At 44.5% G+C, this 13,282-nt stretch overlaps 1 protein-coding gene across 8 annotated transcripts in view; it reads left to right on the top strand.

Annotated features, from left to right (window-relative positions):
* The window catches only part of PLCB4 (phospholipase C beta 4), a 486,557-nt gene continuing 474,584 nt past the window's right edge, over positions 1,310–13,282 (top strand). For 2 of the 8 annotated variants that reach the window (XM_021077461.1, XM_021077465.1), the window contains exon 1: positions 1,430–1,535. The gene's annotated coding sequence lies outside the window, so the exon portion shown is untranslated. Of the gene's footprint in view, positions 1,536–1,589; positions 1,792–13,282 lie in introns of those variants that run through there. The other 6 variants (XM_021077453.1, XM_021077463.1, XM_021077457.1 and 3 more) reach the window with 6 other exon arrangements.

The following is a 13,282-nucleotide window of genomic DNA, read 5'->3' on the forward strand; positions in this document are numbered from 1 at the left end:
AAACTCCTCCTTCTAGGCGATTTTTCTTGGCTTCCTCAACATGCAGACAGGCTCAGCCGCCTCCAGCTTTTCTAAAGGCTCAGTTGAGGAACTGTCAGCGGGCCCTCAGCCCCCTCCGGCGGAAGGATGCCCAAGTGGGTAAACTTTTAACCACCCTCCTCTTAGCCCTGCCTGGAAAAGGCCAGGATGTGTCAGAGGAACGAGGCTTTTGCATCTACAACTGCCTCTAGACTAAGGGCCCGGCGATTGTTTGTGCCCACCTTCCCTCTCCACTTCCCACCCGCACTTGCCGCCAGGCTCCCTCTTTCCTCCGGTCTAGCCGGACCAGCTCAGGCGGCTGAGCATGCCCAGTTCGGCAGCGAGCATGGCCCCAGTCCCCAATGCGCAGGTGCCATGTCTCCGGGTTTTGGTGGCCGCCGGCCCCGAGGAGGAGGCGGAGTGGCCTCAGGGAGGAGGAGGAAGCCCTCCTGGGAGGGAGTCCTGGAGCGGCACGTTGTTAGGGTCCACACAAAGGGTGATGCTAAGCGGAATGCTGTTAGGGTCTGAATGCGAGGGTGACTCGGAGTCACCTGCGGGCCGAGTCATGGCAGAAACGAGCCGGAAACTGGCTGGAGCTGAGCCCTAGCAACCCAGGGACCAAAGTCTGGGGGGCTTGCGACTCTGAGATTGCACTTAGGGGAAGACTTTTTGGAACCACTTAATCTTTCTGTGGCTCAGTTTAAGCCTGGGATGGGGTGGGGGAGTAGTACCTGCTTTGGAAGATTGTTTTAAAGGGTTACAGGAATAAAAAGCGGCTGGAACAGTGCCTGAAGCATTGTAAGCGCTTTATGTGTTTTTTAAACAGAATATAAGCAAATAAACGACCCCACACCCCCGCCAGCGGCTTTGGGGCATCAGCTTTTGCCAGCTTTGACCCAGCTCCACTCTTTACCCCTCACCCTTGCTCCAGGGCCCATTGCCGGCTGCCCATCTCCCTTCGGAAGAGGGTGCACCTCCCACCCCTACAAGTGCTGCCCGCGGCGCCACTCTGCACGTCGCCCGACCCCAGGCGCGGGGCACTCGCGGGAGCGCTGGGACCCGGGGCGGGGGTGCGGCCGGGGAGACCCCCAAGCAGCGCGCCTCGGGGAGGCTTCCCTGGACGCCCCACCCACCGTCTCCCAGCGCTGCCTCCACCCTGCCTGGCCGCCTCCTCCGGCTCGAGGCCGCCCCTGCCCGCCTGGCGCCCCCTCCCCGCCCCGCGGGCTCGCGGCCGGCCCGGCCCCTGCCCACCCCCAGCCCGGCCGGGCGCGCCGCACTGGGCATGCTCCGTAGCCCGGGCAGGTTGGGGCTGCGAGGCGACAGCTCGGGCTCTGAAGCCGGGAGGCGAGAACGAAGAGGGAGACTGAGGAGCTGGGGAAGGAGGGAGCAGCCGGCCGCTAGGCGCGGCGGGGCCCAGAGCTGGGGCACACCGAGCCCGGCGGGCGGGCGCAGCAGGCGGGCGCTGCCCCACGGATCGGCCGAGGCGCACCCCGCGGAGACCCCAGCCTGGGGCTGAGGTGAGGACCGCGCGCCGGGAGGCGGGGGGCGGCGCGCGGGGGCGGGCGGGGGGCGGGCCCGCGCGCGCCGGGAGGGGGTCGGCGGCCGGCGCTTTCTGGGGGAGGGGGTTGGTGGCGCCGGGAGCTGTAAGTGAGCCGCACCGCAAACAAGAGCTCTCTCACACACACAAGCGCGCACACTGGCGCGCGCACCCACTGGGTCTCCAGGCGGCTGCCGTGTCCGCATCCCCGGCAGCGGCTCCGGGCAAAGTGACAGGTAGGAAAAGGCATTCCGGGTCCCACCCGAGGATGCTCCCGCCCTCCCGGGCCCGCTGGGCTTGTTTGCTCCCGGCGGGTGAGTTCCGGACGCGCGCGCGCGCACCCAGATGCCCTGCCCCGGAGCCGGTGCAGGTGCCGGTGCCAGGCGGCCGGCGCGCGCGGGAGGCGGGGGGCCCCGCCGCCACCCCCTCCCCCTGTAGTCAGTCTCCTGCTGGGTTTCCTTAGACTTGGTCCAGACATTCGCCGCTTCTCGCCAGAAATAGCTCGGCTCGACGTGTATATGATTATTTTGGTTGGAAATAGTTGGCACCGTGCAACGCATGTAAATGTGTATGCGCGCGGATGTTCTTACTTCTTCGGGCGGGGGAAATAATAGAAATGATTGACCATTTGCACTTAAAACAACACTGACAGGCCAGCACTCTTTGGGGGCCGTGTTCTGGCCTCCTAAGAGCAAACAAATGATGAAGACGAAAGGTTGTCTTATTTTCAGAATTTTGAAGTTGCCTTCTCCTTAGCTGGTTAGATCCTGTCTATGTACTTCTGACTGGAGACTTTGTAGGCAGTACTGTTTAGAAGTATGGAAACACGGAGTTCTTCAATTTTCAAGTGTGTCGAAGTGCAAGTTTATCTAGAATCATAAACCTGTCATAAAAATTAGCATTTTTTTCTAGAGAAAAATGCAAATGCACATTATGGTTTTATAAATATGCATGTGTTTAAGAGATGATCCTTTGACTTTTTTTTCCCCCTTTTAACTCTTGTAGTGATTCTACGTATTGCTCTAAAGCACATGTTTGAAATTTAATTTTGGCCAAAACGTTCATGGAAGATCGCCATTTTTTTTTTTTAAATGTGATACATGGTGTCTGTAAATTAAGTTGTATATGTTTGGAGATAGCTGTTTAGTAATTGTTTAGTTGGCAGTAATGTCATTCAAACTTAGACAGCTGTATGACATCTAGAATAGAGTTGAATTTCCCCTTTAAAGAGAAATCAGATTCATAAAGTAAACTGACCAGTAAAAGCAACTGGTGACTTTACTGGGGCAGGCTACATGGAGGTTAATAAAGTATATGAGAAACTGTGATCTTCAGGAAAGAAAATAATTGTGTGTGTGTATAAAATTTTAACTTATTCTTTTAGTTTTTTCAGGACTCTTTTTTTCCAAAATATGTACTTGAACTGAGAAGCTAATATTTTGTATGCTTCAAACTTCAGTGACCTAAGTAATTAGAATCATGAAGAAGAACAAAAATTTAGCTGGGCAGGGGCATGTGGTTTAATCTCCCGTTATCCATGTTATGTAATCTAGAATGCTGTGTTTTGATAGGACAGGCTCTTGCATATTTTTCAGCTGGTGTTTTAATCTGTTATGTCATTTTCCTTTTGAGGTTTAATAAATGATGGCCATCTTGGAAGAACACCTGTTTTCATAAAAATTCACTTTTTAAACGGAATAACGTTTTTTATTGACATTTTTATGCACATGAGACACTTACTGCTGTAACTAGTAACCCTTTTACACCTAATGTGTTATAACATATCTAAAGGTATCCAGTATTAGATTACTGATTACATTTCCCTCCAACTACATTGTTACTCAACCATCCCAACTTAGTTTTGATTTAGTTTCGCTATCACTTCCTAGCTCTGAATTAATCACTTGGTGAAAATGCTATCCTGCAAGTAACTGTCAAAACAGAATTTCTAAGACTCCATTTGATCACTGGGTACACATTGATGTGTGTCAGCATAATGCTACCTTTATTTTACAAATGCACACCCACACAAGAGCTTTGTTCTAAAATACTCTTTTGTAAGTTTTATACTTTTGTGCCTGAAAAATGTGATTGATGTTAAAGTACTTACGTGCCCTGCAATCTTGTGTTGTGTGGTGTGTTTTTGCCTTATGAGATAGCGAAATTGTTTAAGGGTTACCAAAATGATTTTGCAGAAATGGACTTTTAAATCTGTATCAACTCTTGGAAATATTTCATCCCCAGTGGGGACTTAGCCAGTACTTTTGGCCCCGCCTTTTTGTCTCTCCCAAGAACAAATACAGTATCTTTAGATTAATGCACACTGCTGGTTTTGGCAACATGGGACAGTTGTATTTGGCAATCGAAATGAACAGAGTATTTTCCTGGGATGCTACTAAATCTACTTTGGAATTGTATTTATTATTAAGAATTGAAACAACTGACTAAAGCTTGCCTAATATTCAGCCCCACCACATCTTCCAATTAAGAATTGAGGTAAAATTGAGCCAAAATGCTGTTGTGTTATTTTCCTTGGACCCATCACATGGCATACCAATTGTGAAAAGATAAGTGAAGTCAGCTTCTGGATTTTGTGTCTGCATTTTCCCCAAACTTTCAGAGGTTGCCGTCAGACTTAAGTTCTCTAATTCATTCATTCCATCAATTATTTTTGTTGATCATTAAAAAATAATACATTAGTCACCACATTGTAAATCAACTATACTTCAATAAAACTTTTTAAAAACTGAAAAAAACCCCATAGTTATCACATGGATGAAATAAATCCGTAATGCATTACACAGCCAAAAAAAAGACCCAAGAACAAAAACATTAGTAATTAGCTGCTGAATTTATTTTTTATTTCAGAAACCTTATGTTGAGAATAAATTTGATCTTTAAGGATCACAGCCCTTGATTCAGTCACAGGAATGATTAAGTATTTCTTATGTTCTCCACAGATGTCTTTAAAAGTGAGCTCAAGTACTTTGGGGAAAGTAAAAGTATTCCTTGAAACTTAAATTGATTTAACAGATTGTGACTGAATTTTCATCATTTTTGACCACTTGTAAGGATGAAACTGTGTTTATCAGCACCAAGAGCCCAGGTTTTTAATAAGCTGTCTGTCATGGTGACTGTAAAACCGAGAACTTGTGTGTTTGATACGCAGAATGAGGTCAAGGACTAATGGAAATGCTTTACTGATCACAGTTGATATTTCATGTCCAGACTGAAGTTTCTAAAGTAGTTGCTTTTCACCTTGTAATGTGAACTTTTGGCTGTATTAGTGTCTGTCAAAAAGACTTAACCTGTCTATCAAGAAATAAATATAGCTTTCATATTGCCGAGTTTCTGTCGTTTTGCTGTTGCTGTTCGAATGTTAACATAGTTTGTGAGGACACTGTTTAATTCTCAGCACTGTCCATTCTGCATGTGTCTATTTCTCTTTCATATTCAGGAAATAGGATAAGCTTGTGTAGGTCTTTTGTTTCTTAGTATTTGTTGTTCTGTTTCATAGTTTTTCTTTTGATCAAATCTACTCTTTAAAAGTAGAAATACTTCCTGAAGGTGTCATGTTATTTATCTAGTTTTGGCTTAGGATGATATAAACTTTTATCCATTCACAGGCTGGAATTCTTTAGCTCACCGCATACGAAAATGGATTTACTTTACCCTGGGTGGAAGGAGAGGTGGGGGAAAATGCATTACTGAGCAGATGAGTGAGAAGTTTGTTTGTCCTTTCTGGAATGACATCTGTCTGCTTTAAAAAATCACCCCTGGGAATTCCTGCTGCGGCAAGATGGGATCAATGGTGTCTTGGGCACGCTGCGACACGGATTTGATCCCCTGGGCCTGACACAGTCGGTTAAGGATCTGGTGTTGCCGCAGCTACAGTTTTAGGTCACAACTGTGGCTTGAATCTGACCCCTGGCCCCTGGCCTGGGTAGGAACTTCATATGCCGCTGAGGGATGGCCAAAAAATAAATAAATAAATCACCCCCAAGTCACTTTTATTCTCAAGACCCATTTTCACTTGATTGCACCAACCATCCCCAAATTCCGCTTTCCAAAAGTCTGGCTGGAAGCTCATGCCTTCAGATGCTTTTCTTAGGCTGACGGTGTCACCCAAGTTCATAGAGGAGATGAAAGCAGCCATGCCCTACCTTCCAAGTCTCAGCTGGGAGATCCTTCTGTTCAAGAGGATGAAGGACCAGCAGAGATTTTATTTTCTTTGCGTGAACTCCAGCTGCTTTTTCTTGCCTTTTCTTTGTGGAATCAAAATAGTTGAAAGGGACAAAAATCAGCACCTCTTTGCTTAGAAAACCTTCGGTGAGAAAGTCTCACCTATGTGACTGCGAGGTAGTGTTATCTTATCTCCTGGACGGGGAGACTCCTTCTTCATGATCCTTTGGTCTGTTGAGGGCTGGGAATTCCTCCTCTAGCCATGGAGCCACCCTTGAGGCAATGCACTGCTTAAAGATCCATCTCCTGCTTAAAGCATTCTCTTCCTCCTGAAGGATTAGAGGAGGTTGTTGGCTCCCTGATTGTTGGTTTCCCTGAGTGCAGTAGCCCTTATGAAGAAGTAACTGAAAGTAACTAATTATAGGCAGCTCACCTAGAGAGAAGAGATCAGAGACCAGTATGTTTATGCTTGTCACCCTCCCCAGGAGTTCTTCACTTTAGGACCACCCTGTAATGGTCCTGCCCCATGGCATTGGGTAGGTCTGTGTTGCTGGCCAGTGAATTGTAATTCATTTTCACTTACTTACATTTTATTTTACTTTATTTTCACTGACTCCCAAATGACAATTTGGGCAGGTATTAGGGTCACTGATGATCTTGTCATTTAATGGGTTGAAAAAGAAGAACATTACTGTGTGTGTCTTTGTTTTAATTTTGATAAATATTTTTCAATGTAATTGATTTCCTTAGTCACATAATTGGTTTCCTTAGTGCTTAATTTTATGCAGTCGAAATGGTTTGCTGAGAAGGGTCTGTAGGATTCACCACATTGAAGGTGGGGCTGTCCGTGACCCACTCAAGGTAAAGGATGCCTGCTTTGGAGACACTTTGTCTTGGAGACAGCCAGGTGGGAATGTCAGGGTTTACTTTCTGGAGTTCCCACTGTGGCTCAGTGGAAATGATCCTGACTAGTATCCATAAGGATGCAGATTCGATCCCTGGCCTTACTCAGTGGGTTAAGGATCTGGCGTTGCCGTGAGCTGTGGTGTAGTTTGCGATGTGGCTCTGATCCTGTATTGCTGTGGCTGTGGTGTAGGCCAGTGACTACAGCTCTGATTCGACCCCAGCCTGGGAACTTCCATATGCTGAAGGTGCGGCCCTAAAAAGACAAAAAATAAAAATATAGTTGCCACTTCCTCCAGGAGGTGGGATCAGGCAGATGCAAGCTTTAATCCTGACTAAGTCATGTGTCAGCTGTGTGACCCTGCGGATCTACACTGAGCCTCAGTTGACCATCTTTTTTTTTTTTTTTTTTTTTTTATTTAAAATTTTTTTATTGAAGTATGTTTGATTTAGATGTTGTGCCAATTTCTGCTGTACAGCAAAATGACTCAGTCATATATATATATATACATATATATATATATATACACATTCTTTGTATTAAATATTATTTTCCATCATGGTCTATCCCAGGAGATTAGATACAGTTCCCTGTGCTGTACAGTAGGAACTCATTGTCCATTCTAAATGTAGTAGTTTGCATCTACTAACCCCCAACTCCCTGTCCATCCCACTCTCATCCCCCTCCCCCTTGGCACTCAGTTGCCCCGTCTTTGAGGAGAATAATCCTATAGGGCAAACGCACCCAGCAGTGCAGTAGGAATGATGCCAGTTTCTGTGTTATTGGTTATTATTAACAATATTTGTGTTATTGCTTCAACTGCTCTTGTTCCTTCTCCTTTCAGTACTACTGGTATCACTGCTCACTCCCTGCTCCTCCATAGAGGGAATGCCAGTGACCCATCCATACAAAGCAGGCTGAGCCAATTCTCATAAAACTCTTAATAAGGGACACTTGCCCTGCCCCTCTGCTAACACAGAAGTTCCTGTCGCCTTTTCAGGCCACTGTAAAAGCCAGCTTCCTCTGGACTTGCTTAATTCCATAACTGCCGTTAGGCAGAGGGGCCTCACGTTAACTCAGCCCTAACTGCCTCAAAATTCTGTGACCGTGGGGTTTCTAAATAGAACTCAGTGATCAGATGTTCTCCCCAGGGCATCTGTGTCTCCCAGCCAGGCTTTGGAAAAAGACCACAGGAAGCCATTTAGGCCTGGAAGGAGAAAAGCATCCACCAGAACAATAATCTGGGGATCTGTGATGTTTAGGGGAAGGTGCTGTGACCCCTTTTTCCCCAGGGGCTTCTGGGAGCCCAGTGATGGCAAAAGCAGTCACCAAACCACAGACACTGGGTGAGCCCTTAAAATGTGCCTCTTCATTTCCCCCTCCCTGCAGCTTTTTCTGGAGGTTACTCATAAGTACCTCCGTTTTACATTTGAGGAGATAAGCTGGAAAAGGTGAGATTACTCACTTCAAGTTAGAGATGGATTCAAACCCTGGTAGACTGACGCCGGACCTCCAGCTTTTCTAACCCCTGTGCTGTGTTAACCTGCCACTTAGGTGCATGCTGTAGAAAGGTTTGGTTCCATAACAGGCTTTGTGACTGTTATTTTAAGTGACTGGGTTGAAGTGTGACAGAGAAGCTTCTGGCAACCCTGCCATGACCATGGCATTAAATGGGGGAGTTGAAGGTAAAACCACGTGCCCTCATCTATCCTAGCTGCTTTTGTTTCTGCAGGTCCATGGGCCAGAAGTCTGAGAGAAGGAAGTTACTAAGTGCTACTCTGGGGTAGCCTAAAAATTAATTTCATTTTCTAAAGGGCCAGCTTTCACTGGGTGAGGTTCCTCCTGGTTTCATTGAGGTTTGACCCACTCTGATTCCTCTGAGGACCAGGTAAGCAACACAGGGGTGCCCAGGTGTCAGAGCCCTTGGGGTGGGCTGCTCTGGCGCTTCCTCAGGGGCAGGTCTGTCAGATTTCTGCCAGGCGGGCATGGGGCTCAAGGTTGCCAGCCCCTCCCCATTTTCAAGAGAAGCATGAAATCCATATTTTATTTTATTGTCTTTTTTTTTTTTTTAAGGGCTGCACCCGAAGCATATGGAGGTTCTTAGACTGGGGGTCGAATCAGAGATGTAACTGCCAGCCTATGCCACAGCCACAGCCATGCCAAATCAGAGCTGCATCTGTGACCTATACCACAGCTCATAGCAATGCCAGATCCTTAACCCACTGAGCAAGGCCAGGGATAGAACCTGTGTCCTCATAGAAGCTAGTCAGACTCATTTCCACTCAGCCACGACAGGAATTCCAAAATCCAGATTTTAAGTGTAAGATATCAGTGAAAAAACTTTAGGAACATATACATTTTTTTCTTTCTGCCTTTTCTAGGGCCGCTCCTGCGGCATATGGAGGTTCCGAGGCTAGGGATCTAATCGGAGGTGTAGCCACTGGCCTACGCCAGAGCCACAGCAATGTGGAATCTGAGCCATGTCTGTGACCTACACCACAGCTCATGGCAACGCCGGATCCTTAACCCTCTGAACAAGGCCAGGGATTGAACCCGCAATCTCATGGATCCTAGTCGGATTCATTAACCACTGAGCCACAATGGGAACTCTCCTTTAGAAATAATTAAAGTAAAAACAAACATGCCAGCCAAACAAAACATGTTTTGAGGAACGAATGTAACCCAGGAGATGCCCCTTGGAGTCTTTTGTCGACTGTAAGTGGTTGGAGATATGGTGTACTACAGTTAGACAACACAGTGAACTAGGTGTCTTCTTTATTCATGCTGCTTTTCTTTTTCTACCTGTTAAGTTTCTTCCAAAGGTGGTTTCTTTCCAGTGGACATTCATGGCAGAATGAATGCATGAATCATTTCTGCCTCTTTTTCCTTTCCCTCATTTTTCTAAGATGTTAGCAAATCTGCAGAGTTGAGGGAGGCAGGACATGGCTTTCTTTCCTCTTTCATGGTGCTCTTTTAAAATAAGCACACCTTCTAGGATCCGGCGTTGCTGCTACTCTGGCTTGGGTCGCTGCTGTGGTACAAGTTTGATCCTTGGCCCGGGAACTGCTGTATACCACAAGCATGACCAGAAACAGTTTTTTGTTTTTTTTTGTTTTTTTTTTGTTTTTTTAAATAAAATAGACACCTCTATGTGGAGAAATGGTTAACATCATTTATGGGGACCTGGGTTTTCTGGCTCTGTCACTGATCTGAACTGTAACCAGTCACAGAATGTCCCCTGCTACTGTTTGGTAATTTCTGGGTTTCTCCTGGACAAAAAGAATGTAAATCTGCAAAAATAGAATGTGTACATGTATGTGTAACTGGGTCGCCATGCTGTACAGTAGAAAAAAAATGTATTGGGGAGATAACAATTAAAAAAAATAATAATAATAAAAAAAATGTAGATCTGTTTCTGCAGGTCACCGTTCCAATGTGCGGTCTACTTAACAGCCCTCCTTTTCCTTTTGGCTCGTAAAGGAGGAATCCCATTGGATCAAACCAAAGTGAAGTCCCTTCGAGATGGTTTCTTCCACGTGATGCACTATCTTTAGATAAATCACCAAAGCCCCATCTAAAATTTCTATTAATTTTTTTGTTTTCACTGTTTTTTTTAAATGATTGATGTGATGCACTAATATGTTCTAATTGAAATGACATTGCAGAAATGCAGAAGTGAAATGTAAAATACCCTTTCCCACTTACTCATACCTAGGTGTATCCAGTGGCGGCAGCTGAGAGCACCTCTTGTGTCTCCTTTTTCTGTGCATTTACATATATATACATACACACATACACACACATGCCTTTTTCTTACTGCATAAACTGGATCATACTGTGTAGGGTTTTTTTTTGCAACTTGTTTGCTTGCCACTTAAGTGTATATTGTGGTGATCTTTCATGTCAGTATAATGGTTATATTTTTCTTTCTAACATTACGTAAACTTTGTTAGTACCACATATAAACTGTGGATGTACTGTATTTTTTTTTTTTCTTTTTAGGGCCACACCTGTGGCATATAGAGGTTCCCAGGCTAGGAGTCCAATGGGAGCTCTGGCTGCCGGCCTACACCACAGCCACAGTAACATCAGATCTGAGCCACGTCTGCAGCCTGCACCACAGCTCGTGGCAAGCGCGGAGATCAAACCCAAAACCTCATGGTTCTGGTTGGATTTGTTTCCTCCACACCACAGTGGGAGCTCCTGAATGTACTGTATTTGGTTTAACCATTCTCCTGTTTTCATGTTGCAAACTGAAAGTTTGAAAATCATTATACCTATATCTTCAGGCACACATGTGAGAATTTCTTGTAGGTAAATTCCTAGAAATAGAACTATTTGGTCAAAAGGGTATGTACATTTTACTTTTTTTTTGGTCATTTTAGGGCCATACCTGCGGCATGTAGAGGCTCCCAGGCCAGGAGTTGAATTGGAACTGTAGCCACTGGCCCACGCCACAGCCACAGTAACACTAGATGAGCCCCATCTGAGACTTACACCACAGCTCAAGGCAGTGCTGGCTCCTTAACTCAGTGATTGAGGGCTGGGATTGAACCTGCGTCCTCGTGGATTCTAGTCAGATTTGTTTCCGCTTAGCCATGATGGGAACTCCCCACATTTTACGTTTTGAGAGAGCATTGCCGCAGTGCTTTTAACGAAGGTCCCCGTGGAATTTCTATCTCATGGAACCTCAAATTATGAACATGTTCTCAAATTGAAGTATGTCTCACATGGTTACATTGCTTTACTAATTTAGTCAGATTTCAGTTATATACAGTATACCAGGAAATAAGTTTAGAAATAGTCTATGTCCTTAAAGTGCTTGAAAATATGATACTTAATCCAAATAAATTTACCAATTTAGAGGCCAATTTAAAAACCTCTTTAATAAAGAAACATCTTATAGAATCCGAGTTGAAAATCTGTGTTTTGATCGCTTTGCTTAGTGGTGAAACTCTAGATCTCTCAGACCAGGGACATATCATAAACACCCTTGAATATATCGTCAAAAAAGTGAGCTGCTGCATAGCCATCAGAGGTTGATATTGACCTGGGAAAATCAAATTAGTTTCACTGCTAAAAATTCTATCCAGGTGTATTTATAGCTTTAGACTTTCAAATACTTAATTATTTAAGGATCTCTTTTACCTTCTGCTTTCTGCTTCAAGAATTAGAAGATTTAGAGATAAATCTCTTTTGCTGAGTTTTATTATGTAATTGTTACCTGCAGTTAATTTCCATGATATTTAGAAATGCCATGTAGACCAAGGTCTGTGTAAGTTGAAAACAACACTGTATTTTCATTTAGAGAGAGATTAGGAACAATGTAGAAAATCTAGGTCATTGATTCCCAACTTTTTTTTTTAAGGCTGCACCTGCAGCATATGGAGGTTCCAGGCTAGAGGTCTAATCAGAGCTGTAGCTGCCAGCCTATGCCACAGCAATGCAAGATCCAAGCCGCGTCTGCGGCCTACACCGCAGCTCACGGCAACGCCAGATCCTTAACCCACTGAGCAAGCCCAAGGATCGAACCTGAAACCTCATGGCTCCTAGTTGGATTCGTTTCTACTGCTCCACGACGGGAACTCCTGATTCCAAACTTTTTTTCAGAAGTGATAACTTCAATAATTATAGTTATTTTCGGTGATACAAAGTGAATTATGAGTTGATATTTAGGATTTTATGATATCCCTTGAAAGACTTGGAGTCACCCTAAAATATCGTATTACCAGGGATGGTAAATCTTGATGTGGATAAATAGCAGGAAATGAAATAGTGTGTCTTCAGAGATGGATTTGGTTTTTTGTCTGTTTCTCTAGGTACCCATTTTTATTTTTATTTTGCATTTAGAAATCAGCTTTTTTTTTTTTTTTTTTGGCTTCACCTGAGGCATGTGTAAGTTCACCGACCAGATGCTGAGCCCGTGTCACAGCAGCGACCTGAGGCACAGCAGTGACAATGCCAGATCTTTAACCACTAGACCACCAGGGAACTCCCTAGAAATAAGCTTTAAAATTTTTTTTTCTTGATTTTTAGGGCCACATCTGCAACATATGTAAGTTGCCAGGCTAGGGGTCGAATTGGGGCACTATTTTTTATTTTTAATTGAAATATAGGTGATTTACAATGTTGTGTTAGTTTCAGGTGCATAGCAAAGTACTTCAGATATATATATATATAGATATATCTATATATCTATATATATATATCTGTTCATTTCTCAGACTCTTTTCCCTTATAGGTTATTACAAAATATTGAATATAGGTCCCCAGATACCCATTTTTAAGAAAAAGTCTGGTTAGGTTGGCAGTGACATTTGATTCTGATAGTATGTTTTCTGCATGTTTATTTTTATAGCACACAATGAACTGTAGAAATATGGTAGTGTTCAGTCATATTTCCTTGGCGTTAAAACTTAGCCTATTCAGGAAGGTCTGTGCGATTTTGCTCACGGGAATGTTACAGCATTTTACAATTTGCAGACAATTTCCTTTGATAATACCTGTGAAAGCTAAAGGGGAGGCCCCCACCTGGTCACTCTTTCACCTCTTGTGACTCAGGGCCTGCTGGGGAGCAGATGACACATGTAAATTGAGTCCTTTGAGGAAGGCTTAATAAAGAGACCAATTAGAAGGTGTGG

This window comes from Sus scrofa, chromosome 17, assembly GCF_000003025.6.
Source record: "Sus scrofa isolate TJ Tabasco breed Duroc chromosome 17, Sscrofa11.1, whole genome shotgun sequence".
NCBI classification, from domain to species: Eukaryota; Metazoa; Chordata; class Mammalia; order Artiodactyla; family Suidae; genus Sus; species Sus scrofa.